Consider the following 25,418-nt stretch of genomic DNA (forward strand, 5'->3'; position numbering starts at 1 on the left):
ATTGAGCAACATGGGGAGGCCAGTTATCAAGTTCAAGGTCTTCTGCTTTGGGATGAGGAAGTGGGGAACCCAAGCATGGCAGTGATGTCATTGAACTGATGAGAGAGATCAGAGTTTCAGACTGCTGAGGAGTTGGAATGTTCATGAAAGTACACTGGAGAAAAAAGAAATGCCTGGGGTATGGGGGAAGACAAAAACTTAAATGGAAATTCAGTGAGTCAAAAGTCCTTGGCAAACAACTTGGATGCACATACATTAGGAGAGACCCCACAAAATCTAGCAGAGATTATCTGCTGTGGGTCTGAGAGCTGAAGATATTTAGGAGATATCTGGTTTCTGGACCATCTAGTGCTGAGAAATCTCATTTAGTAATTAAGTTATTCAGTTGAGACCCCAGAAAGGCCATGCCTTAGAAGTAAGGAGAACAGCCAGGAATAATAAGATTCAAGATTTTATCTCAAAATTGAAACAGATTTACCCTAACAGAGTAAAACCAATCTTGATAAGACTAAGAAGTTCTGTGAATAAGTTAACTGCCCAAAACAACAAGATACAACATTCTTTAAAGGATGATGAAATAATGCATATGATCCACAAGGCCAGCACAGAATTTTTAAAACCTGATGAACAGGAAAATATAATCCATGATTAAGGAAAAAGAAATGTTAATAGAAAAAGACACTGACTTGACCCAGATGTTGAAATTATCAGATAGTAACATTAAGGAAGCAAACATACTTTCAAGGATATAAAGGGAAAAGTAGATATAATGAGTGAACAGAGGGCGAATCTTAGCAGAGAACCATAAAATATTTAAAAAGCCAATCAAGTGGAAATTTTACAACAGAAAAGTACAACATCTGAAATGAAAATTTTCCTGGATGAACTTGAAAGACTCCAGAAGAGTTAACAACCTTGAAGACAAATCAATAGAAAATATTCCATTTGAAGAAAGACAGAGAAAGATTTTAAAAATTAATAGTGTCTCTATTACAAACAGGAAAATATTTAGCAGAATATATATACATGAAATTAAAGTCCCAGAGATATTAATAAGAAATGGGACAGAAAAAAAAAGAGGTGAAATAATAAGGGCTGGTAAATTTAAAAATTTGCCAAGGACTCACTGAATGAGTAATAACAGCTGCTCAACTAAGAAGAGCAGTAAGCTCAAGCGGGATTAAATATAAAAACAACCACCCTGTGACACATCCAAATCAAACACTAAAAGCTAAGGAAAAAAATCTCAAGAATAGCCAGAAAAATAAGATGTATTACATACAGAGAAACAACGATACAAGTAATGGCTGACTTCTCATCAGAAAGAAAGAAGGCCAGAAAACAATGTGATAACACTTTGAAAGTGCTGTAAGAAAAACACTCTTAATGCAAAATTTTATATTTAGTGAAATAGGCTTTGAAACTGAGGGTAAAATAAAACTATTTTCAGATAAATAAAAGCTAAAGAACCCATTTCTAGAGCACTTTCACAGCAAGACATGCCAAAAGAAGGTCTTCAGATTGGAAAATTATATTAGATGGAAGTATGAATCAATAGGAGGTAAGGAAGAGTGCCTGAAATAGTAAATTTGTAGAAACATATAAACAGAGGTTTTTTCCTTTTAATTTCTGTGAAGGAAAACTGACCATCTAAAGGAAAAATGATATTATGTTGTGGAAATTATTACCTAAGTAGATGTAAAATGAATGACAACAATACCTCAAAGGATAGAGGCATTACTGTTATAAGATTCTCACTTTTGAGAGCTTCTGTGCCTGCCCACTTGCATCTCTTACAGGCATCCTATCTTAATAAATCTATTTCTTGCCTATCAAAAAAAATTCTCACTTTTTATATGAAGTGGCACCATATTACTTTTAAGTAGACTGTGATAAATTAAGAATACCAATTTTAATGACTAGAGCAAACATTTAAAGAATGATATAAAGACACATAGCAATAAAGTTAATGCAGGAATCAAAATGGAAAATAAGAAAATAATTTTTATAAAGCTAAATATATATCTATATAAATCAATTCCTGGCTGTATACTCAAGAGAAAGGAGCACATGTTCACCAAAAGACTTGTGGAAAATGTTAATAGCTTTAATGAAAATAGCTGAAGATTAGAAATAATCAAAATGATCATCAGCAATTACAGTATATTTATACAAGGGGATACTACTCAGTAATAGAAAAGAACAAAGTACTGATACACATAACATAACTGAATGAAAAAAACATTACATCAAGAAACAAAAGCCAAACATCACTGTATTATCCCTATAAAGTTGAAGTGATAGAAATCAGACGAATGGTTGCCAAGAAGGATGATGATTAACCAGGACACAAGGGAATGATCCTGGGATGAAGGAAATGTTCTATATCTTGATTGAAGTGCTAGTTACATATCTCATCTAACTGTAAACTTAATATATGTGTGTTTGTAAACATTACCTGAGAGAAAATATTTTTTAAAATTCTCAAAATTCAATGAATGGAATCTACTACGTTAACAAGCTAAAGAAAAAAAAAAAGCACATGATCTTATAAATGAAGGTGGAAAAAAACATTTCCTGAACTCCAACACTCATTTGTGATTTGAACAAAACAAAACAAAAAACCCTTAACAAAGTAGGACTAAGAAAACTTCCACAACTTGAAAAACAACACCTTTAAAAATTCTCTAACATCATATTAATGGTGAGAAACTAGATGCTTTTCCTCAAAGATTAGGATTAAGGCAAGTATGTCCTCTATAACCAGTCCTATTCAACATAGTTCTGGAATTCCTAGCTATTGGAATAAGACAAGAAAAGAAATAAAAGTATACATATTGGCAAGAAAGAAAAAAACTGTCTTTGTTTGCAGATGACATAACTGTCTACATAGAAAATCAGAAAGAATCAACAGGAACAACAAAACTCCTAGAACTAATAATTTTTATATTGCTACAATAAATTTTGCAGGATACAAAGATAATACATAAAATTCAATTGATTTCTCATTCAGAAATGAAGGGAATTTGAAATTAAAAACACAATACCATTTACAGTAGCAACCCCCAAAATGAAATGTTTAAGTATAAATCTAACAAAATATGTACAAGATCTATAAAAGGAAATCAGTAAAACTCTGATAAATGAAATTAAAGAACTAAGTAAATGAAGAAATATTCCATGTTCATGAACAGTAACTGCCATGATGTCAGTTCTTCCCAACTTGATCTATAGATTCAAAGCAATCTCAGTCAAAATCCCTGCAAGTTATTTTGTAGATATTGACAAATTGATTCTAGGGTTTATATGAAGAGACGAGAGACCCAGAATAGCCAACACAATATTGAAGGAAAAGAACAAAGCCAGAGGACTTGATACTATCTGATATCAATACTTACTACAGAAAGACAAATACCATGACTTCACTTATACATGGAATCTAAAAAACAAAACAAATGAACAAACAAAACAAAACCCACAGATACAGAGAATAGACCAGAGAGGAAGGGGGGTGGGAAATGGGTGAAAGGGGTCAAGGGATCAGGAGGTACAAACTTCTAAATAAATAAAGAAAGAAACATAAAATAAGTATGTCATGGGGATATAACATAGAGCATGGAGTCTATAGCTGAACAGGACACTGCAAGGCCCCTCTGGGAAGAGATCCTCTGCATCCACTTGCCTCTTGTTTGTCAAAAAGCTTTAGCCTCCTATGCTTTTCCTAAATTCCAAAGAGTAAACTTAATCAGAAAAGTAAGAAAATGCAGAAAAAAGAACCTCTAATCACCATATCTCAGTCCTATCTCTCTTACAAATCAATTTTCCATGCTGTCAGGGGTATGTTTCAGGACACCCTTTTCTCTTCCAGTGGTCCATTTGTCTGTCTCTACACTGATATCACACTGTCTTAATTATTAAAGCATTATATCTGATAATGGAAATTCAAAAAGTTATTAATCTTTTTCTTCAGGAGAGTTCTGCCTACTTTCAGGCTCTTTTCAATATAAAATTTAAAATTAACTTTCCAAGTTTCCTAAAAATACCTGTTGGGATTTTGAAATTTATATATTTGTAATATTTAGGTTTTGAATTCATGAAAATCATAAATCTCTTATACAAGCCTCTTTAATATCTTTTAATAACATCATATTACTTTTTTTCTATTATGGTCTGACACTTTTCATGTTACACCTATTCTTAGGTACTTAATATTTCTTGGGGATTTATAACTGCCACATTACTATTATTACAATTTTACTCTGTTGCCTATGCTTAGAAAGTAATAGATTTTAATATTTTTGTATCTAGAATGATCACTAAACTTTGTTGCAAATAATACTTTTTCTTTCTTCGCAATCCCCATGCTTCTCACTTCTTCTTGCCTTATTGCCTTAGACACAAAATTAAACATAAGTGGTGCTAGAATGTAGCCTTATCTTTTATTATATGAAAGGTCTGAAGATTTTTAATATCCATTATGAAAATATTTCCTGAGTATTTGACTGGACGTGTTTATTAGTTAAAGAGGTCTTTTTTAGTTCTAACTTATAGGTGTTTTTATCAACCAATACTGAATCTCATCAAAAGGTTTTTATGATTCTATTGAGATAACAACTTAATTTTTCTCATTTAAACTTTTTAAAATTATAGTGGATTTACAATATTGTATTAGTTTCAGGTGTATAGCAAAGTGATTTAGTTATATATATTTTTTCAGATTATTTTCTATTATAGGTTATCATAAGATATTGAATATAGTTCCTTGTGCGATGCAGTAAATCCTTGTTGCTTATCCATTTTATGTATAGTAATTTGTATCTGTTAATCCCAATCATTTAAACTTTATATTAAAAATTACAGAAACTGGAGTTCCTGTCATGGCACAGTGGTTAACGAATCTGACTAGGAACCATGAGGTTGCAGGTTCACTCCCTGCCCTTGCTCAGTGGGTTAACGATCCGGCGTTGCCGTGAGCTGTGGTGTAGGTGGCAGATGCGGCTCGGATCCCATGTTGCTGTGGCTCTGGCATAGACCGGCGGCTACAGCTCCGATTAGACCCCTAGCCTGGGAACCTCCATATGCCGTGGGAGCAGCCCAAGAAATGGCAAAAAGACAAAAAAAAAAAAATTACAGAAACTGACTTTCTAATGTTAAATAAGACTTGCATTGCTGGAATAAAACAAATTGCTGGAATAAAAAAAAGAAAATGCAGAAAAAAGGAAAACAGTCAAGCAAGACAAAATAATAATGGTTTATCCCTAAGACAAAGTCAAAGATCTTTAGTTCCTTCTTTAGGGCTATAGATAATATTCTGAGCTGTATCCTGGAGTTGTTGAGCAAATACTAAAATCCTTACCAGGTGAAAGGAGTTAATTGCTAACCACTACTACACAGACCCCAGACCAGTTGGAGCCAGAAAACTGATAATTGAGATTCCAAAAACACCACCCTGTTATTTCACCACCAACTAATCAGAAGGATGTATGTGAGCTGATCATGCTTCCTGTGACCCTTTCCCTCACCTTGCCTTTAAAAGCCCTTCCCTGAAATCCATCAAGGAGTCTTTTAAGCACAAATAGCCCATTCTCCTTGATTGGCTTTGCAATAAATGCTGTACTTCCCTTCACTACAACTCAGTGTCAGTAGATTGTCTTTACTTTGTGTCCAGAGAGCAGACCCAAGTTTGATTTGGTTACAGTCCATAATTACTGCAAAGTTGAAAGTTGCTAAGAAAGTAAATCTTAAAAGTTTTCTCATCACAAGAAGAGAGGAAAAAAAAAAAAAAAAACCTGGAGTCAGATGCTGTACAGCCCTTGGATCTGAGGTCTGATTGTCCCTTTACACCTGCATTTCCTTATGTGTAAAATGTAAATAATAATATTGACCTTTAAGGGTTGTTGAGAGGATAATATGGGGCACTATATATGAAAATGTTTAGTAAGCAGGCTCTTATTCCACAAGTATTTACTGAGCAACTTTCTAGCCTCCAGGAATTTAGCAAAAAGAACAAGGTCCTGCCCTTCTAGAGAAGGGCAGTTATCACATAAACAAGTGAATACCCAGCATTATCTCAAGCAATACTAAGTACAGTGAAGAAAACCAAGTCAGGTGTGGTGGAGGTAAAACCCACCTACAGGAGGGAAGGGCTTGCTGCCTAACTGAGGGACTATGGTCAGCTGATGACCTCCAGCTGTAGACCCCTTCAGGACCTGCCACATCTCATCTGCATAATGCAGTGGATATGTCAGAGTAAACGTTTAGTGATCCTTACTTAGCCCCACACTCAGCTACTCCCATCTTTAGCTATTAGAGGACACTCTGTACCCAAATACTCGATGTATAGATTCTGGCCCAGCTTTATGACGGTTGATTCGTTTTCCAGAAATTTTTCTCATCCATTTGAGCTGCCATATCATCTTCTTTGGTAGAGGGCTGGGCAGAGTATGTTTTCTTGATACAGCAAATGTAAACCTCAGCTCTGGGGAGGCTGGGTCTATCTCTCTCTGCTCTGCCTTCTCAAACTCTGTCTCCTTTTCCTCAGATTTCTCTTTGGCCACAGGAGTTCCTGTGGGCTGTTGGTGCTGCACAAACAAGCAACCCTGCTTAGAGAGGGTATTTGAAGCAGACAAGATGCCCTCCAAGAGAAAAATAGATAAACTGTTGCACATCTAAATATTATTCCTCAATAAAAAAATAAGCCATCAAACATGAAAGACACAGATGAATCTTAAGTGCATAATACCAAGTGAAAAAAGGCCATTTTATATTTAGGTCTGCAAATGCTACATTCTCTAGTAATGCTTTAAATAACATTCTGGAAAAAGCAAAACTACAATGACGACAAAAATCATCAGTGGTTAATAGGAGTTCGAGGGACAGGGAGGGATACCTGAACAGATGAAGCACAGAGGACTTTTGGGGGGCTGTGAAATTATTCTGTATGAAACTAATTATGGATATATAACAATATGCATTTATCAAAACCTGCTGAATTATGCTGCATAAAGAGCAAACCTTAATGCATGCAAATTATAGCACCATTTAGGGGTAACCAGAGACATAAGACAGAATATGACAAAACAATCTAACTACATTACAGAAGTGTGAAGCAACTTCATTGGAGAGGATGAGGAAAAGATGCTGACCCAAGCAACTTGGGAAATAGATGGAGTCTGTAAAACTAAGAGGAAAAGAAACTATATATACATTTATACACTGTTAAAATCATATTCCATGAAGTTATGTGTTAACAATCCTGATACCACTATACTTACATGTTGTAACTGAGCAATTAAGGAAATGGACAGCAGACAGTGGGAATCCAGACACATAAGCAAGAGGAGAAAGTTAGTATGTAGTTAGTATGTAGTATGTATTATGTAGCATGTAGTTACATAGTAGTATGTAGTTATGTAGTATGTAGTTAGCACGTAGTTAGTACTAACATGGACATATTTATCCTATGTGTATATATACAAATTATCTATACACATATACTTCCTTGTTTAGTCAGTTGAGAGAGCCTAGAAATGATACCCCAGTAACAACAAGCACTGCACCAGGCCTGGCATCAAACCCATGCCTCAGCAGCAACCCAAGCCACTGCAGAGACAATTCTGGATCCTTAACTGGCTGTGCCACAGTGGGAACTCCCTACAACATGCTTCTATTAAATTTAACACCTATACATGACTTCAAAAAAAAATGTTCTTAGTAAGATAGAACGAGAATGATACTTCCTTAATTTGGTAAAGAGAATCAGAAAACAAAAGTAAACACCATATTTAGTGATGAGTCATTAGAAGAATTTCTGTTAGAGAAACAAGAGGATGAATTCTGTTACCACTATCTCTGAACATGGTACTAGAGTTCATAGTCAAGGTAATAAGACAAGAAAAGATAAATCTCTTGGAAGAAAAAAGCTATTATTAATTGCAAATATCTAGCTTTTAAAAATCTAAGAAAATTAACTAAAAAGCAATTTGCACTGATGAAATAATTTAATGACATAGCAAGATTCAAGGCAGACAATACAAGAATCATAAGTTTTCCTACTTTAGCAATAACCAACAAGAACATAAAATAATGTCAATTTTAGGACTCAGGATAGGCTACCAGAACAAAATATAGAGAAATATATGTTTTATGATATACAAAGATTTGAAATTGAATTATAAGAGCCTCTGCTTACCTTACCACTACAACCAATATCTCTTTCCCTATCTGCCACAGTTTTAACTTGTCACCAGAACCTCACTGTGAATTACCTTATTAGATCTTTACAGTCTTTGATTTAGAGGAATCCCTGAAATACTTACAGTACATTCTATCTCTGTTCAATTGTACTATGATTTTTTGTATCAGAATTTTTTGTGTATGTATCTTATTCCCTCTACTAGACCATCAGTAACTTCCTGTTTGTAGTCCATTTCCACAGTATTTTGGGTTCAGAGGGTACACAATGATTATCAACTTGAATATAGTCAGAGGGTATGGATAAGAATGAGGGAAATGGAGAACAAATTAAAGGGGTAGAATGATAAGAGATCAGAAAAGGTTGGTAAAGACAAGTCATTTGAGCCTCTCTTATTCATTCCTTTCTATGGATAGATCATCATTATCTGAACTTCTTAAATTTCAAAGTGATTGAAATTCTAGAGCAGGGTATTCAGTATTTGGGGAACTTCTGGTGCAAATATTACCACAAAGCCCAAGTATGGAGGGCATTCCTCAGTTTAAAAAAAATTTTGTTGTGCTAGTTTCAGATGTACAGTAAAGTGACTCAGTTATACATATATATATATATATATATATACACATAAATATGTATATCTTTTCTTATATTCTCTTCCATTATAGGTTATTACAAGATACTGAGTATAGTTCCCTGTGCTACACAGTAGGTCCTTGTTGGTTATCTACTTTATATATAGTAGTGGGTATACTTTAATCCAAAACTCCTAATTTACCCTTTCCCCCCTCTCCCCTTTGTTAACCATAAGTTTGTTTTCTATGTCTATGGTTCTACTTCTGTTTTGCATATAAGTTCATTTGTATCTTTTTTTTAAAGATTCTACATACAAGCATATAAGTGATATCATATGACATTTTTCTTTCTCTGTCTGGCTTGCTTCACTTAGTATGATAATCTCCAGGTCCACCCATATTGCTGTAAATGGCATTATTTCATTTCTTTTTAAGTTAAGTAAAATTCCATCTTCTTTATCCATTCACTTGCCAATGGACATTTAGTTTGCTTCTATATCTTGGCTATTTTAAATAGTGCTAAAATGAATATTGGGGTGCATGTATCTTTTAAAATTTTTTTTTCTTTTTAGGGCTGTACCTGTGGCATATGGAGGTTCCCAGGCTAGGGGTAAAATTGGAGCTGCAGCCGCCGGTCTACGCCACAGCCACAGCAACTCAGATCCTTAACCCATTGAGCAAGGCCAGAGCTGGAACCCGCAACTTCATGGTTGCTAGTCAGATTCATTTTCACTGCACCACGAAGGGAACTCCTGCATGTATCTTTTCAAGTTATGGTTTCTGCTGAATACATGCCCAGGAGTGAGATTATAGGAGCATATGGCAGCTTTATTTTTAGCTTCTAAAGAAACCGCCATACTATTCTCCATAGTGACTGCACCTATTTACATTCCCACCAACAGTGTAGAAGAGCTCCTTTTTCTCCACACCCTCTTCCAGCATTTGATTTTTGTAGACCTTTTGATTACGGCCATTTTGACCAATGCAAGGCCATACTTCACTGCAGTTTTGATTTGCATTTCTCTAGTAATTAGCAATGTTGGAGCATCTTTTCCAGTGCCTTTTGGCCATCTTTGTGTATTCTTAAAGAAATGTCTATTTAGATCCTCTGCCCTTTTTTCTTTTCTTTTTTTTGTGTGTATTTTTATGGTTGCTCCCGTGGCATATGGAGGTTCCCAGGCGAGGGGTCAAATCGGAGCTGTAGCCATTGGCCTACACCACAGCCACAGCAACACCAGATCTGAGCCCCTCTGTGACCTACACCACAGCTGACAGAAATGCCAGATCCTTAATCCTCTGAGTGAGGCCAGGGATCGAACCTGCATCCTCATGGATGCTAGTCAGATTCATTGCTGCTGAGCTACCATGGGAACTCCTTTTTTTTTTTTTCCTGCCTATTTTTTTATTGGGTATTTTTTTTATTGAGCTGTTTATATATTTTGAAGATTAATGATCTTGTCAGCTGTATAATTTGCAAATATTTTCTCCCAGGTTGTCTTTTCATTTTGTTTATGGTTTCCTTTGCTATGGATTCCTGATTTTCTGAGGAACTGAATTTAAGTCTTCCTTTCTCATTCTCCACAGATTCTCTCAAATATCCATTTCTCTCTCCTTGGCCTCATGTCTATTTTGCTTTTCTCCTCTTCTGTTTTCTTGCTCTCCTTCCTTTCTTCTCTTCTAAAACAAGAAGGTCCTCCCTTCTCTCCCATTAATCTTTGTGTCAGAGGGGGCTGAGGAGGCCCTGAGTTTTGCACCTAACCCAGCCATGTCCTCTGTAATGTAGTAGTGAAGGCATCAGAAGTGGTCAGATATTTACTGAGTACATTCCATGTCTAGAGAGAGTGAGCATTTGGGAATTAAATAGAAGTGGGTTGAAATCAGGATCCATATTTGTAATCTCTGTTGGCTCAGTGTCCTCATCAGGAAAACTAAGACAATACTATTGCTTCCATAGGGAACTGCTGCATGGGTTAAATAAGACATTGTTTGTACAATGCCTAATTCAAAGTAAGTACTCAGCAAATAATACCTGCTATGGAACTATGGTTGAAAAACAAGGGAAGGAATAGAAAGGCCATACTCCAGTTTTTTCTCCTACTTTCCTCCTCTCAGGCCCAAAATCACAATAATGGGGACAGGAAAAAAAGGCAGGAACGAGAAAGTATGAGCAAAGCAATACTAAATCTTAAGTCTCAATACCTAACTTAGCTGATAAATCTAAATCAAAGACATTGAGATGAGAGTTTTATTTCATATACCAGATTTACGGTTTATTCCAGAGAAATCATAACATCATAGTTGGAATATAAATCTCAAAGAGGAAAATGCTCTTAGATGAAAATTACAGTGAAACTTGATACACCCCAATTACTCACTGCCTTCTTGAAAGAAAAAGAAATCTGGTGATGTCATTCTTGCCCTTGCCCACTCCAGTATCAATACAGTTTCAGATTTCCAGAGGGTAATAAAAGTTCTTGTCTTTCACACAATACATAATAAAGCAAACTCCCCAACGCTCATGGCGGTATTGTGGTTGGCGGGGAGGGGCCATTTTACCTAATTAGTGAATTTAATATTTGTTCTCAATAAAAAATATGAACACCTATTGTAGATCATTTATTCCTAGTGGCAAGTAATCATAATTCATTTGGAAAGCATATTCAAAGCTAGCAAGCACATTTTTTAAAATGCCAGTTCACTGTATAATTACTGCTATACTTATAATCATTTGTCTGATGAAAAGGAAAAAAAAAAAGGCCAAAGGGAGCAAATTTCACCACAGGGCCCTAAGAAAATGTTTCACTTCTCTCTGTCATTGTTCAGCCTTGACCATATCTGATTTCAGTGTTAAGTGAATCTACTGTGCTTTTAAGTAATAAAGAAAAGGACACATTCCGGTTACTGCTGAAAAGATATTTCATCAGTCTTCCTGTTAGTATGAGTCATAGAGAGAAGAATTTGATGATCTGCAAGAAGAAACCACAGTCCACTAATAAGCACTTCAGTCTTCAGGCCATAAGAGAATGGAATCGCCAACAAATTTTACTCTTTTTCTTTGAGCACCTACTGTGTACTAGCACTCTTCTATCATTTGTGAATACTCTTTTTAAAAATACAGGATAGAAATGTTTAACCTGGGGAGTTCCCGTTATGGCACAGTGGTTAACGAATCCGACTAAGAACTATGAGGTTGCGGGTTCGATCCCTGCCCTTGCTCAGTGGGTTAACGATCTGGCGTTGCCGTGAGCTGTGGTGTAGGTCGCAGACATGGCTCAAATCCTGCATTGCTGTGGCTCTGGTGCAGGCCAGCAGCTACAGCTCGGATTAGACCCCTAGCCTGGGAACGTCCATATGCCACAGGAGCAGCCCAAAAAATGGCAAAAAAAAAAAAAAAAAAAAAAAAAGACAAGAAATGTTTAATCTGAAATTTTCTTTATAAGAATCAGCCTTCTTTTTGAATCCTCTGATGTTGAGACTTTAAAAAAGCAATTGAAAGAGTTCAGCCTTCAGTCACCATTAGAACAAGGATATTAATAACATTAATACCCAAATTTCAACAGCTCTAAGCCCTGCACAGAGTTGACCATGGGAAGTCTAATCTCTCAGAACCTACTCTTCAAAGTTATTTCCTAGAGCCTGCAAAGCTCCCTACAAACACTCTCAAACACTGAGCTGGGAAACTCAGAGATAAAAGAGGCCACAGTAAAGAGACTTAAGCATCAAAGTGTTAAGCGGTTAGTCTAGCAAACTCTCATTTGTCACCTTAATAGCAGTTTAGGCTCAGTGTGTCAGAGCACAAAAGTTCAGAAGCCCCTGCCTATTTAGAAATATCTTTTTTTAAGGGCTGAATTCTTCTTTAAATGATAAAGATAAGATACAGCTAGTCTATGAAGTACCTATACTATCTTGAGTTTGAAATTCTTACAGTGACATAAAGTTTGTTGGTTTCTCCATCTATACAGGCAGCTGGACACAGACTCACTGCAGGCAGCCATGCTTATGATGAAGTATAACAAAGTCAGACAAAGAGGAGGATGGACTGAGCCCTTAGTCAAAGGACTGAGCCTACCAGCCAGCTGATGTCCTGGTACCATTTGCCCTGAACGGTGACTGCTTCAGATTGAGAGTCATTTGCTATAGTCTGCCTGTTTAAGAAAGCCCAGTCTCTCCATATATCCAGTCCATTCTGGGTTAAGTACCAATATTGAATATTTATCACTAAGTCCCTTACACGTGATATTTAAAAATGTCATTTGTTAATCAATTGCTATTATCATTTCTATTGTAAATCAATGTAAGTACTTTCCATGTATGGGTTTGTTAGTATTTTATGCATACCCCATGGACCTGGAAATTAGAGTAACCTCTTCTGATTTAATTGTAGTAGTTTCCATTAGTCTCTCCTGGATTTTTAGGGTTCTGTTCATAGGACTGTCTTGTTTTCCCTTAGACTAGACTTCCGTGATGGCCATCATCATCATAATGTCAACATATATTGGGTACTCACCATGCTTGAAACATTGCGTAACTAACACACTAACACTCATTCAATTCTGTAAGTTGCTACTTTTATGATTACTACTAGTAGTACTACTACCACTAGTACTACTATTATTATTACCTCCATTTTGTAGTTGAGGAAGTTGAGTCATAGAGAAGCTTCTTGCCCACAGATCACAAAACTGGGGAGGGTCGGAGCGAGAATATGTAACCTATGTCTGTGTGACTCCAAATTCTGAGCCCTCGAGAGGTCCACCATTTACACTCCTCCCTGTCTAGGACCTAAAAAAAACTTCATTTCTACTGGTTTCGCTAAAATGGTGGCCCAATGAATGTCAGGTTATGGACTAATTTACCAAATTATAAGAACATGAACTTAGTCTAAAGTGAATGACAGCTACCTGAATGTGATGAGTCTAAGTGATTGTCTAAGTTAATCAGCTTCAGAAAAAACAGAGCTGCTTTGTAAGGGAAAGCAGTAAGTATTAGGAAAAATGGGTTTCTCTTTTTTTATTCTTTTCTGTGTGCCACTGGGTAAGTTTCTAGCTTCTCTATGCTTTAATTCCTAGAGTTGGACTAGATAGAGTTTAAGGCAGTGTTCTTCAAACTGCATCTCAGAAGACATTAGTGGGTTATGAAATCAATTTAGTGAATCACAACCATCATATTTTAAGAAATGAAGAGCAGACATAAATATATTTATAGCATTAGTACTATCCTATTTGTAGTATTAGAATGGTAGAAAATAAAAAATAGAGATACTTATCTCTATAGTAAGATAAGTATCTTTGATCAGTCTTTCATCTTGAGTGTGAATGTGTGGTGTGTGTGTTAGATGTCTACCTCAAATTGGAGGATTCCATCCAATAATTATACTTAAGTCACATTCAGATTTGCATACTGTAAGTCTCACTATAGTTTGTTAGTGACCATCTTATTGGCAAACTTCAACAGCAAAAGAAAAAAAATGAAAGAGGAAAAGAGTCAAAAAGCTAATAATGTCCAATGTCTCTTTGATACAGTTATTTCCCTGATAACTAAGAAGCTAAACATACTCTAATTCTCAAATGATGTTTTTCCCCCTTGATTCATGACCACTATCATATTTTCCCTTTTAACATATTTACAAAAGTGACATCTGTTCCCTTCTTTAACATAATTCCATGAATGATAAGAAACCAAAGCAACGCAGCTAATCTCAGGATATCAGCTCTGCATGTCATAATTTGTCAATATTTAGGCAAAAGCCTCATGAGAGACTTGATATATTGCTCTGAACCCATTTGCTTCAAAGCCGTATTCCTCTTGTTTGTTCCAAATGACAATTTAGTGTAAAAACATAACAATCTAGTCACCTAAGTAACATAACAATCTGTAGCATCCACTTCTTAACCCATCCATCTCTTTATGCTGTACTGAGAAGAAGTCTATTTCTTTTTGAGCAGGTACCAGATCAGATTGTGACAGTCAGTGGGATAGGTTGCCAAAGACTTTCTCTGAATAGCTCTATAATGAACACTAGTACATCAGTGTTCTCCACAAAGATTCCTCCCAGGTTCAAAGGAAAGATTAGGTCTTAGGAAGGACAACTAAAATGTTATCTTCACAAAAGCAGCAGTTTCTCCAAATCCAAATGCACCAGAATTCCTGGGGAGCTTTTCAAACATAGATTCCTGAGTCCCTTAATGCAGATAGTTAAATTAGGTAGACATGCTAATTTGGTAGGTCTGAGATAGAAACTTATACATTATTAATGATGAACAGCATACACAGGAAAAACATAAAAATTATATATGTATGGCTTTAAGAGTTTTCACATAGTGAACCTATGATAACTAGGTAACTAATCATATCAAGAAATAGAACATACTGGAGTTTCTACTGTGGCACAGTGAGTTAAGGATCAGCATTGCCAGCACTGTGTCATAGGTCACAGATGTGGCTCAGACTCAATCCCTGGCCCAGGAACTTCCAAATGCCATGGGTGTAGGTGAGAAAGAGAAAGAAAGGAAGAAAGGAAGGAAGGAAGGAAGGAAGGAGAAGAAAGAAAGAAAGAGAGAGAGAGAGAGAAAGAAAGGGAAAGAAAGAAAGAAAGAAAGAAAGAAAGAAAGAAAGAAAGAAAGAAAGAAAGAAAGAAAGAAAGAAGAAAGAAAGAAAGAAGGAAAGAAAGAAGGAAGGAAAGAAAGAAAAGAAAGAAAGAAAGAAACGAAAAGAAGGGGGGAGGAAGTGGAAGAAGGGAAGAAGGGAGGAAGGAAGGAGAAGCATACTAACATACCAGAATCCCTTTTATATTCTTTTCGCAGACTCTACCACTTGCCCTCAAGGTGAGCCAATATTTTGACATTGAATAGTATACACTGGTATTGCTTTTTTCTCTTTTTAATGATTTTTATTTTTTCAATTATAGTTGGTTTACACTGTTCTGTCAATTTTCTACTGTACAGCAAAGTGACCCAGTCACACATACATATATACATTCTTTTTCTCACATTATCCTCCATCGTGCTCCATCATAAGTGACTAGATACAGTTCCCAGTGCCATACAGCAGGATCTCATTATTTATCCATGGTTTTGCCTTTTTCTTTCTTTTGAACTTCATATAAATGAAACTATACTATATATAAATTTCTATGTCTGGTTTTCTTTGTTCAACATCACGGTGAAATTTATGTTGTCACCATATCTGTGCTTTGTTCATTCTCGTTGTTTGTTCATTCTTTCTTATTAAGGGCCATTATAAATAGTACTGCAATGAATTCTTAGGCATGTCTTTTGGTGCACATACATGTATTTCTGTTGCATAAATATTTAGAAATATTTAGAAACAAAATTGCTGGGTCTGAGGGGAGAGATCTTACAAGACATTGACCATGCTGGCACCCTGATCTTGGATTTCCACCCTCCAGAAGTTCGAGAAAAGAAAATTCCTATTGTTTAAGCCACCCATTTAGTAGTATTTTGTTATGGCAGCCCAAGTCTACAGGGTTTGAATGCCATTTTTTTGTTTTGTTTTGTCTTTTTGCCTTTTCTAGGGCCACTCACTAGCATATGGAGTGTTCCCAAGCTAGGGGTAGAATTGGAGCTGTAGCTGCTGGCCTATGTCAGAGCCACAGCAGGATCCGAGCCGCATCTGCAACCTACACCAGAGCTCACAGCAATGCCAGATCCTTAACCCACTGAGCAAGGCCAGGGACCGAACCCGCAACCTCATGGTTCCTAGTTGGATTTGTTAACCACTGCGCCACAACGGGAACTCCTGAATGCCATTTTAATAATTTAACTAGGCTCCAAAAGAAAACTGGAAGTTAACTTTCAGCGGGATATCTTAGCTAGCTATTTCAAAGCATTTGCTCACTTATTTCCTGGGGAAAAAAGTATTCTCATTTCTGCCTTCATCCCAGAGACAAGCCCTTTAGAGGTATATTTAGGTGGATCCATATCTATAGGTTCCAATACCCAGCATTGGTAATAATGGCAGCTAATGTAGACAAGAGCTCCCAAACAAGAATGATATATACATAAATACATAAATATATATAAATATATACATAAATATTGAGAATGAGGACTAAACATGCTTAAGACTCAAATACTAAAGGGAGATTTCAAAACAATATTGATAGTACAATGCTATTTTTAAAGTCTATCTATCTGCCTATCTATCTACCTACCTACCTATATATCTCCATATGCTCATACCTATAAATAGGAAAAGAAAAGAAAAAAGCCTAAATGGGGAAACAGAGAGTCTCGTATATGACAGTAGGACTGGAAATTGGTTAAGCCTTTGTAGAAGGCAATTTGACAAACAGCTTTCAAATTTTAAATCTGTGTGCTTTTTGACTCACATTTCTAATTCTAATCCTAGGATTATTCTTACAGATGTATTAGCACAGAAACCCAACCACAAATGTACAAAGGTGATTATTGCAGCATTGCTCGTATTATAAATAAGTGCTCTTCAATAATGGAATGGTGAAAATAAACCGTGACACACCTATACAATGGAAAATTATGCAGTCTTCAGTAAGAAAGTGGCAGGCAGTTCTCAACATGTACTGGTACGGAGAGCTATCTATGATGTACTGATAACTAAAAAAAAGCAAGTCAACAGAGCAATATTTATTGTATGAGCCCATCTATTAAACAAAGAAACTTCCTTTATCTGACTCTGTGTGTAAAAGCATAGGAAATTAGTCTGGAAGAAGAGCGTTGGTCATGGCCACCCCTGGGAAGAACAGTGGGATAGAAGCTAAAGGGTGAGAATTCATTGCTAGGGCTGCCATAACAAAATACCACAGCTTAGGTGGCTTAACCAACAAAACATACTTTCTCACAGTTTTGGAGGCTAGCATCCAAGACCGAGGTGTCAGCAGGTTTCTTCTGAGACCTCACTCCTTGGCCTGCAGATAGCTACCTTCTTGCTGTAGCCTCACATGGCTTTTTCTCTGTATCTGTACCCTTCCCTGGTGTCTCTCCCTGTGTCCCAATTTCTTCTACTTATAAGGACACCAGTCTGATTGGCCTAGGGCCCACTCTAATGGGCTCATTTAACTTAATCACACTTTAAAGGCCCTGTCTCCAAATAGTCACATTCTGAGGTACTGGGAGCAACACATGAATTTGGGGGAGAAACAATTCAGGTATTATTAGGGTGACTTCCACATTTTGTCTATATTGTCTCAAATTTTTATGATGAGCATATATTTCTTTTGCAAGTTTAAAAACAATTAGAAAATAGGGAAAACTGATTGGAAGACAATGTTAAGAACAAATTATTGATAGGAGTTTTCTCTAAGGATTACTGGTGATCCTTATTTTTTTTTCCTCCATTTTTTAAATTGTTTCTTTCTTATGCTCTTCAACGAACATTAGAAAACATAATAAATATTATTTTTAATGAAATAAACCCAACAGCTTCCCCTTCAAAAGCCTGGAAATTAGGCATACTCAAAGAAAGCATCCATCTTTGGAAGTGGCCAGTGATAAGTTCCATTTAATAATTTACAATGACACTTCACTTAAAATAAGCTATTTAAAATATGTGATCATTCAAAGATGGCATATGATTCTTAGGTTGTACAGACTGGCTTAACTTCTCTCAATTTTCTGGTTACAGTAGTAAAGTGAATCTAATCTGAAATTAGTAGCCTTTTCAAGCAATTATTCAAATTAAAGTGTTATCCTTTTTTTTTTTTTTTTTTTTTTTTTTTGGTCACACCTGGGGCACAGAGAAGTTCCTGGGCCAGGGATCAAATCAGCAGTGACCTGAGCTATAGCAGTGACTACACCAAGTCCTTAACTGCTGGGCCAACAGGGAACTCACGAAGATTTTTCAAATGAGTATTATATTATGCCCATGGTATGAATTGCACAGTTTTTTTTAAATTTGCTAATATTGATTAAGCAGTGAGTCTTAATCCCAACAGCAGAAACAATAATTTCCTATATTAGCATATTTTTTCCAAGAGATGTACATCATAGTTTTGGGGGTTTTTGGTCTTTTTTTTTTTTTTTTTTTTTTTAGGGCCACACTCACGGCACATGGAGGTTCCCAGGCTAGGGGTCAATCGGAACTGTAGCTGCCACCCTATGCCACAGCCATAGCAAAGTAGGATCCGAGCCACATCTGAGACCTACACCACAGCTCACAGCAATGCCAGATCCTTAATCCACTGAGAAAGGCCAGGGATCAATCTGCATCCTCATGGATGCCAGCTGGGTTCATTAACCACTGAGCCATGCTGGAAACGCCCATAATAGTTATTAATTAAACAATCCCGTTGATACTATGAAGTCATCTGTGGAGAACTGTGTTAAGAATAAGAAAGCAGATACCTTGTGACTCCAAAAGTTACCTGCCTTGCCTCAGGGTTTGGAGCTCAGTCAGAAATACCCATGAGATTTGCTGACTTCTGAGTTAAGCAACTTTTCCTCAGAGCCTACATGAGTGAACTACTGTCAGGTGATGGGTTTGTCAGTGAAACTCTCGGGAGTCTTCCAGTCTCCATGTCAAGAAGCACAGGATGCTTAGAAAAGAATTTCCTAGCAAAGAAATTGCTGCATGTTCCCCATGTGGCTATTGGAAGGATGAAGCAATGACATCTTCCAAAGTGGCATCTCCTTTTTTTCTCCTTTTTTCCTTAGAAATTGCCTTTAGTGCTGGTAAGAGTACATTTCCCAAAGATAGAAAGCAACCTAAAGTGACAAGTAACTGGAAATTTTGAAATTTTTCTTTCTGTGGTCAGTAATCCCAACAGTGTTCTTCCCATTGGAGAGTCACTCATAATTTCTGACTATTCGTTCATCCACAGGAATGTAGCACATTTGGAAATACCCAATCACCATTCTTGTCAGGGATTCATTTCTTCACCATGCCAAGTCTTGTCTACCATGGAAGTATGCATTTAGAAGTGTGCAGAATTTCTATTTTTTTCACATTTTTGGATCACTAAGTCAAAATAAACACTTTGGAGAATGACTGAGGATGGAAGATGACAGAATGGATGGCTTCCGTATTACATCACCAGATGTGATGTTCCAAACTCTTTGGCAATAGCGATACCGTATTTACAAATATTTCCTTCCTATAAATTTTAAACTAAAAGTTGGCTAACATTAGTAATTATCTCAACATCTGTCTCTAACTCTATTCAAGCTTAATAGGTTAATCATGCTTGTTTACTTGCTGAAAAAAAGAGCAAGAAGGAAGAAATGGTCAATTGCCAAGTGACTGAGAGCTTCTGTTTGTGTTAAGATTCAATTCTCTTTCATTTTTCAGATGTGAAATCTATGCCATTTTGCCCCCAGAGAATGAAGCAGACTTTTTGCTAAGGTCTTTGGCAGGACTGGGGAGGCACCCTGTACTGCTGCATCAGCCAAGGGGGGTCCATGTGGCAACTGAGCAGCACACTTTAAATGAGGGGCCCTGGAAGAGGTCAGAGGAAGAAAGGTGAAGGAAGATGCTGGGCAGTTGTGGGCTGGCTGCTGGCTCTTCCTTGTTCCATTCTGGCAAGCAGTGAGGTAAACCCCTGCTCACCGACTCTGGGCAGCAGAATCCTTTACAGCTTACCAAGTACTCGTACATACAATAACTCATCTGGCTTTCTCAACATTCTTATATTCAAGAAATGGCCAGTATACACAGTAAATTTTTTTTTTGGTCATTTTAGGGCTGCACCCGCAGCATATGGAAGTTCCCAGGCTAGGAGTCGAATCAGAGCTGCAGCTGCCAGCCTACGCCACAGCCACAGCAACGTGGGATCCAAGCTGCCTCTGTGACCTACACCACAGCTGGAGGCATTGTGGGTAGGTCAGGGATTGAACCTGCTCCTCATGGACACTAGTTGGGTTCATTACCACTGAGCCATGACAGGAACTCCACAGTAAATACTATTTTGTATCATATTCCACTAAATTTTCAGGCTTTGGAGTCAAACTACTGGGATTCAAATATTAATTCAGTCACTGTCTGGCTGTGTGACCTTAACTAAGTGATGCTAAGTGAAACACGCCAGTCACAGAAGGACAAATAATGCATGATTCCATTTGTATGAGGTATCTAAAAAAGTCAAAGTCGCAGAATCAAAGAGTGAAATAATGGTTACCAGGGGCAGGAAGAGAGGAAGGAACAGGGAATTGCTAATCAGTGGGTATAAAGTTTCAATTAAATGAAGTGAATAAATCCAAGCGATTTCCTGTACAACAATTGTACCTAGGTTAACAATACTGTTTCATAAAGATAAAAATTTAAGAGGGTGGAGCTCACTTTAAATATTCTTACCACAATAAAATAAAATTTTAAAAAGATTTAAATATAAAAACATAAGACCAACAAAGGAAATATGAGTGAATATACCATCTTAGGGAGGGAGAGGACTTTTTAGGCATGAAAGCAAAGACAGAAACCACACAAACAAACATAGATTACAAATAATAGCTAACATCTATTAAGGTCCTACTATGTGCTGGGCCATGTACTAAGGACTTGTGTTATCTCATTTAACCTTCATATCAATCATATGAAGTAGCTATGATAGTAATCACCCTTTCATGAATAAGAAAAACAGATACTGTTGGTTGTCTTGCCAGAATCCATTCGCCCCTTCTTTCTTTTTTGGCTGCATTGCATGTAGCAGCTTAACATGGGATCTCAGTTCCCAGACCAGGGATTGAACCTGGGCCACGGCAGTAAAAGCATAGAGTACTAAGCACTGGACCACCAGGGAACTCCCTTCCCTTCATCCTTTCTAAGAGAACCTCAATTTTGTTCAGTTATCTACCCCTTCATGCAGAATTTGTGACCCCAGAGGTGAACCAATTAAGCTAGCCAGTGATTGGTTCAGGAATGAGTGTATGGCTGACTTTCAGCCAATTGACACATACTTGCTGAGAAATTCTGGAAAATTTCTTTCTCAGCTTTAAGAGAGACCAGTGAAGAAACCAGTGTTCCTTACCTGCTGACTGTGAAAGTAAACTGTAGCTGCTGCTGGCATCCATCTTGTAACCATGAGGGAAACCAGCCTAAGGACAGACAAAACATGAGAAGAAAGAGACAATACAATTGAAGAAAAGTGGATTTAAAGTTCCATCACACTGCATCTGAAATCTACACTACTGGACATCTACCCAGATGAGCCTCATTGTTAACCAGTTTGATCCTGGCGTCTATTGTACCTTCAAGTTAACTAAGTCTTCTACCATCTCTATATTGCTATTAATATTTCCAGTAATTTTTTTTTTTTTTTTAAGGCCCACACTTGCGGCATATTGAAGTTCCCAGGCTAGGGGTCAAATCAGAACTGGAGTTGCCAACCTACACCACAGCCACTACAACATGGGATCCAAGCCACGTCTGCAACCTACACCACAGCTCACAGCAATGCCAGATCCTTAACCCACTGAGCAAGGCCAGGGATCAAACCCACATCCTCTTGGGTACTAATCAGATTTGCTTCCTCTGTGCCACAATGGAACTCCTCCAGTAAACTTATATTTAAAATATTATATTTCTTATTCCTAGGAGGTTTTTTTTTAGCTGTGCCCATGACATGCAGAAATTCCAAGCCAGGGATCAAACAGACACCACTGAGTGACCCAAGTACCTGCAGTGACAACACTGGATCCTTAACCCACTGTACCACAAAAGAACCCCTAGAAGTTCCATTACAATTTCTGTTTTTCTACTGAGATTTTCTATTTGTTCTTCTATAATGAGCATATTTTCCTTTATCTCTATGTGCTGTTACAACTATCTAAAAATATTTATTTTCCAAATCCAACATTTGAGTCATTTTAATGTTGATCACCATTGATTCTTTTTTTCCTTGAGTATAGAATAACATTTTTCTATATGCCTAAAAATTTTGGATTTTATGTGGATACTATATTGTGCAGGCTCTTGATTCTGCTATATTCCTCTAAAGAGTGTTTGTTTGTTTTATGAATTATCTTAGCTGAACTTCATGTCAAGTCTTCCTCTCCTTCAGTGAATGACAACTAAAGTCTCTATTCAGTACTTCTAGCTTCAACTGATGTGCTTGGAGTCTACCTCAAGTGAAGATGTCAAGTAGCTAGTTAATTGGAGAGGCATATTTAAATCCAGGAGTGAGATTTGGACTAGAGACAAAAGGTTGGGAGGATTAAGCATACAGATGATAGACGAAGCCATTGGAGTAGATGAAATTACTCAAGCATAAAGTGAGTAAAAAGGAGGGTGTATTGGTTTCTTTTCCATATGAACAACCAGTTCTTCAACTCTCCAGACACTAACTGGGTATCCAATGATTCAATTCAATTCTGACATTAAATACCCAGAGCTAGCATCAGACCCCACAGCTTAAAGCCTCACGTGCCCCTCAGGCACCAATCAGAGTCTCAAGCCTCCCCTACTTCTGACCAATTTGTCATAAATTGGTGGTTCCCACTGAACCCCTCCTAGGTTGATAATTTGCTACAATTGCTCACAGAACTCAAAAACGCACCTCACTTACTAGTGCCAATTTATTGTAAAAAACATTACAAAGGATACAAATGGACACCCAGATGAAGAAGTACACAGGCTGAGGTCCAGAAGGGCCCCTAGTACATGAATTTCTGTACCACCCTCCTGGCACCCTCAAAATACAGACCAACCTGGAAGCTCTTCAAAGCCCATAGTGGAAGGGCTTTTATGGAGGTTTCATTAAATATGCATAATTGATTAAATCATTGGCCATTGGTGATTAATGCAATCTCTAGTTCCTCTCCCCTCCTGGGAGGTCAGACAGAGGTGAGGGGAAGGCTGAAAGTTCCAACCCTCATGCCTTGGCCTTTCTGGCAACAAATCCTCATTCTGAAGCTATCTAGGGGCCCCCAGCCATGAATCACCACATTAGCAATGCAAAAAGACACCTCATCCCTTTGGAGAAGTTCTTGTGCCAGGAAGTAAGGGAAAAGACCAAATAAATATTTACTATATCAAGAAATGACAACCAGGTTCATGGATTGGAAAATATAGTATCATTAAGGCATAAGTCCTCCCCAAATTTGTCAACAGATTCAATGCAATCACAATAAAACCTACCACTCTTATTTTTGTAGAAATTAACAAACTTATTTCAAAATGTATATGTAAATGAAAAAATTCTAAAATAGCCAAGGTAATCTTGAAGAAAAAAATAAAAACACAATTGGAGGACTTCAACTACTGAATTTCAAAAGTTAATATAAAACAATAGAAATATACCCCACCTGCTTATCCCCCTTACATGCAACTGAGACCTATATACCTGTTGTCCACACAACAAGGAATCTTTGTTGTTGTTGTTGTTGTTGTTTGCTTTGTAGGGCTGCACCTGTGGCATATGGAAGTTCCCCAAGGAGTCTTTTAAGCAGTGAAAGATTATATAGATATCCTAAGTCAAGTCAAAGCCTTTCCAAAGATACAAACTAACCATACACCTTAGTGTTATCATTTGGATGTGCTGACAACAGTAGAGAATACAATCAAAGCAATAAGAAAGTTCTTGATCTCAGAAGAAAATTATTGGCCTACTGTAGATTGATTTTAGATTCTGTTTACCTTAATCCAACATTTCCCAAAGTGTATTACTTGATAACCATGCTTCATGTAAAGGAAGGAAGGTAATTCTTAACCAAATAAGTTTGGGGATTGCTGAGTTCAGCAAACCTTGGTTTTATTTGGTGCAAGCACCTTTAATGTACTAATGTGTATTATATGTCTCCAAGATGGCAGAGTAGAATTTTGTGTTTGAGACCCTTTTTAAAATTAACTAGTGTTCAGTGGAACAACATACTTTGACAAATACCATCTCAGGGCAATGGAAAAAAGCTACACATAGAAATTTATAATCTTTCTCTGACAAAAGAATGAAGAGCTAATCTTCAAGCCTATTAAAGGAACCCTTATATTTTAAGTGATTTGAAGTATCTACTTCTTAATAAAAGAACACAAGATTAGGAGGTAGGAAATGTGCTCTCTTCTAAACAGCTGTGTGACCTTGGGCAAGTATCACTTTAATCCTTCCTAATCAAATCTCTTTCCTATAGCTGTAAAAGCAGAATTCCCCTGGTCACAGAGTTCTTTGTGGTGGCCAAATATAAATATATTTCAATTAAGAGAATTAAGGAGAATATAAATGTTAGGATGGAAATCCCCAGACTGTCCGGTTAGAAATTCCCTCCAATTGTTCTGGTTCTTGCTCTTTGAGTACTGATCACAGTTTGATGTTGGGCTTGGTTCCAGTGTCCCCATAGGCAGAGTGAGGTCAAAGATGCACACTGCTGGGCAGAACCATCAGGGATGCCAGCGAGGAAGGGTCTGTTTTGTAGGCCTTCCCATCCATGGCTGCTTTCACATAATGTCCCCTCCCCAACCAGGCCTATAGAAATAGTTGTGGGGAAGGGGGGGGCGGTCTTTAAAGAACATAAAGTTACAAAAATCCAGAATAATACAGATGATTAGCCCTAGGGGAAGAATCTGGGAAAAAAGGCTCTAGTGTTGGTAAGAATCCATAATACAAAATGTCTTTTACCGTATATATTTTTCCATTTTATCTTGTCACAGTGAATTTCTTTTTTTTTTTTGAGAAGAAAAGAAGAGGATCTTTTTTTCATCACACAGAACAAATACAGAATAGATTTAATAAT

General features: G+C 37.0%; 1 long non-coding RNA gene across 2 annotated transcripts in view; it reads right to left on the minus strand.

The window, feature by feature from the left end:
* The window catches only part of LOC146407037 (uncharacterized), a 107,299-nt gene extending 85,508 nt beyond the window's left edge, over nucleotides 1-21,791 (minus strand). The window contains exon 1 of one of the 2 annotated variants that reach the window (XR_014822315.1): nucleotides 21,725-21,791. This is a non-coding gene — a long non-coding RNA (uncharacterized LOC146407037). The remainder of the gene's footprint in view (nucleotides 1-21,724) is intronic. The other variant, XR_014822314.1, reaches the window with a different exon arrangement.
* Between the last annotated feature and the right edge of the window lie 3,627 nt (nucleotides 21,792-25,418).

This window comes from Sus scrofa, chromosome 1, assembly GCF_054392235.1.
Source record: "Sus scrofa isolate SSC_HxYL_T2T_F1_AM1 chromosome 1, Sscrofa_HxYL_maternal_Yorkshire_Landrace_v2.0, whole genome shotgun sequence".
Classification (NCBI taxonomy): Eukaryota; Metazoa; Chordata; class Mammalia; order Artiodactyla; family Suidae; genus Sus; species Sus scrofa.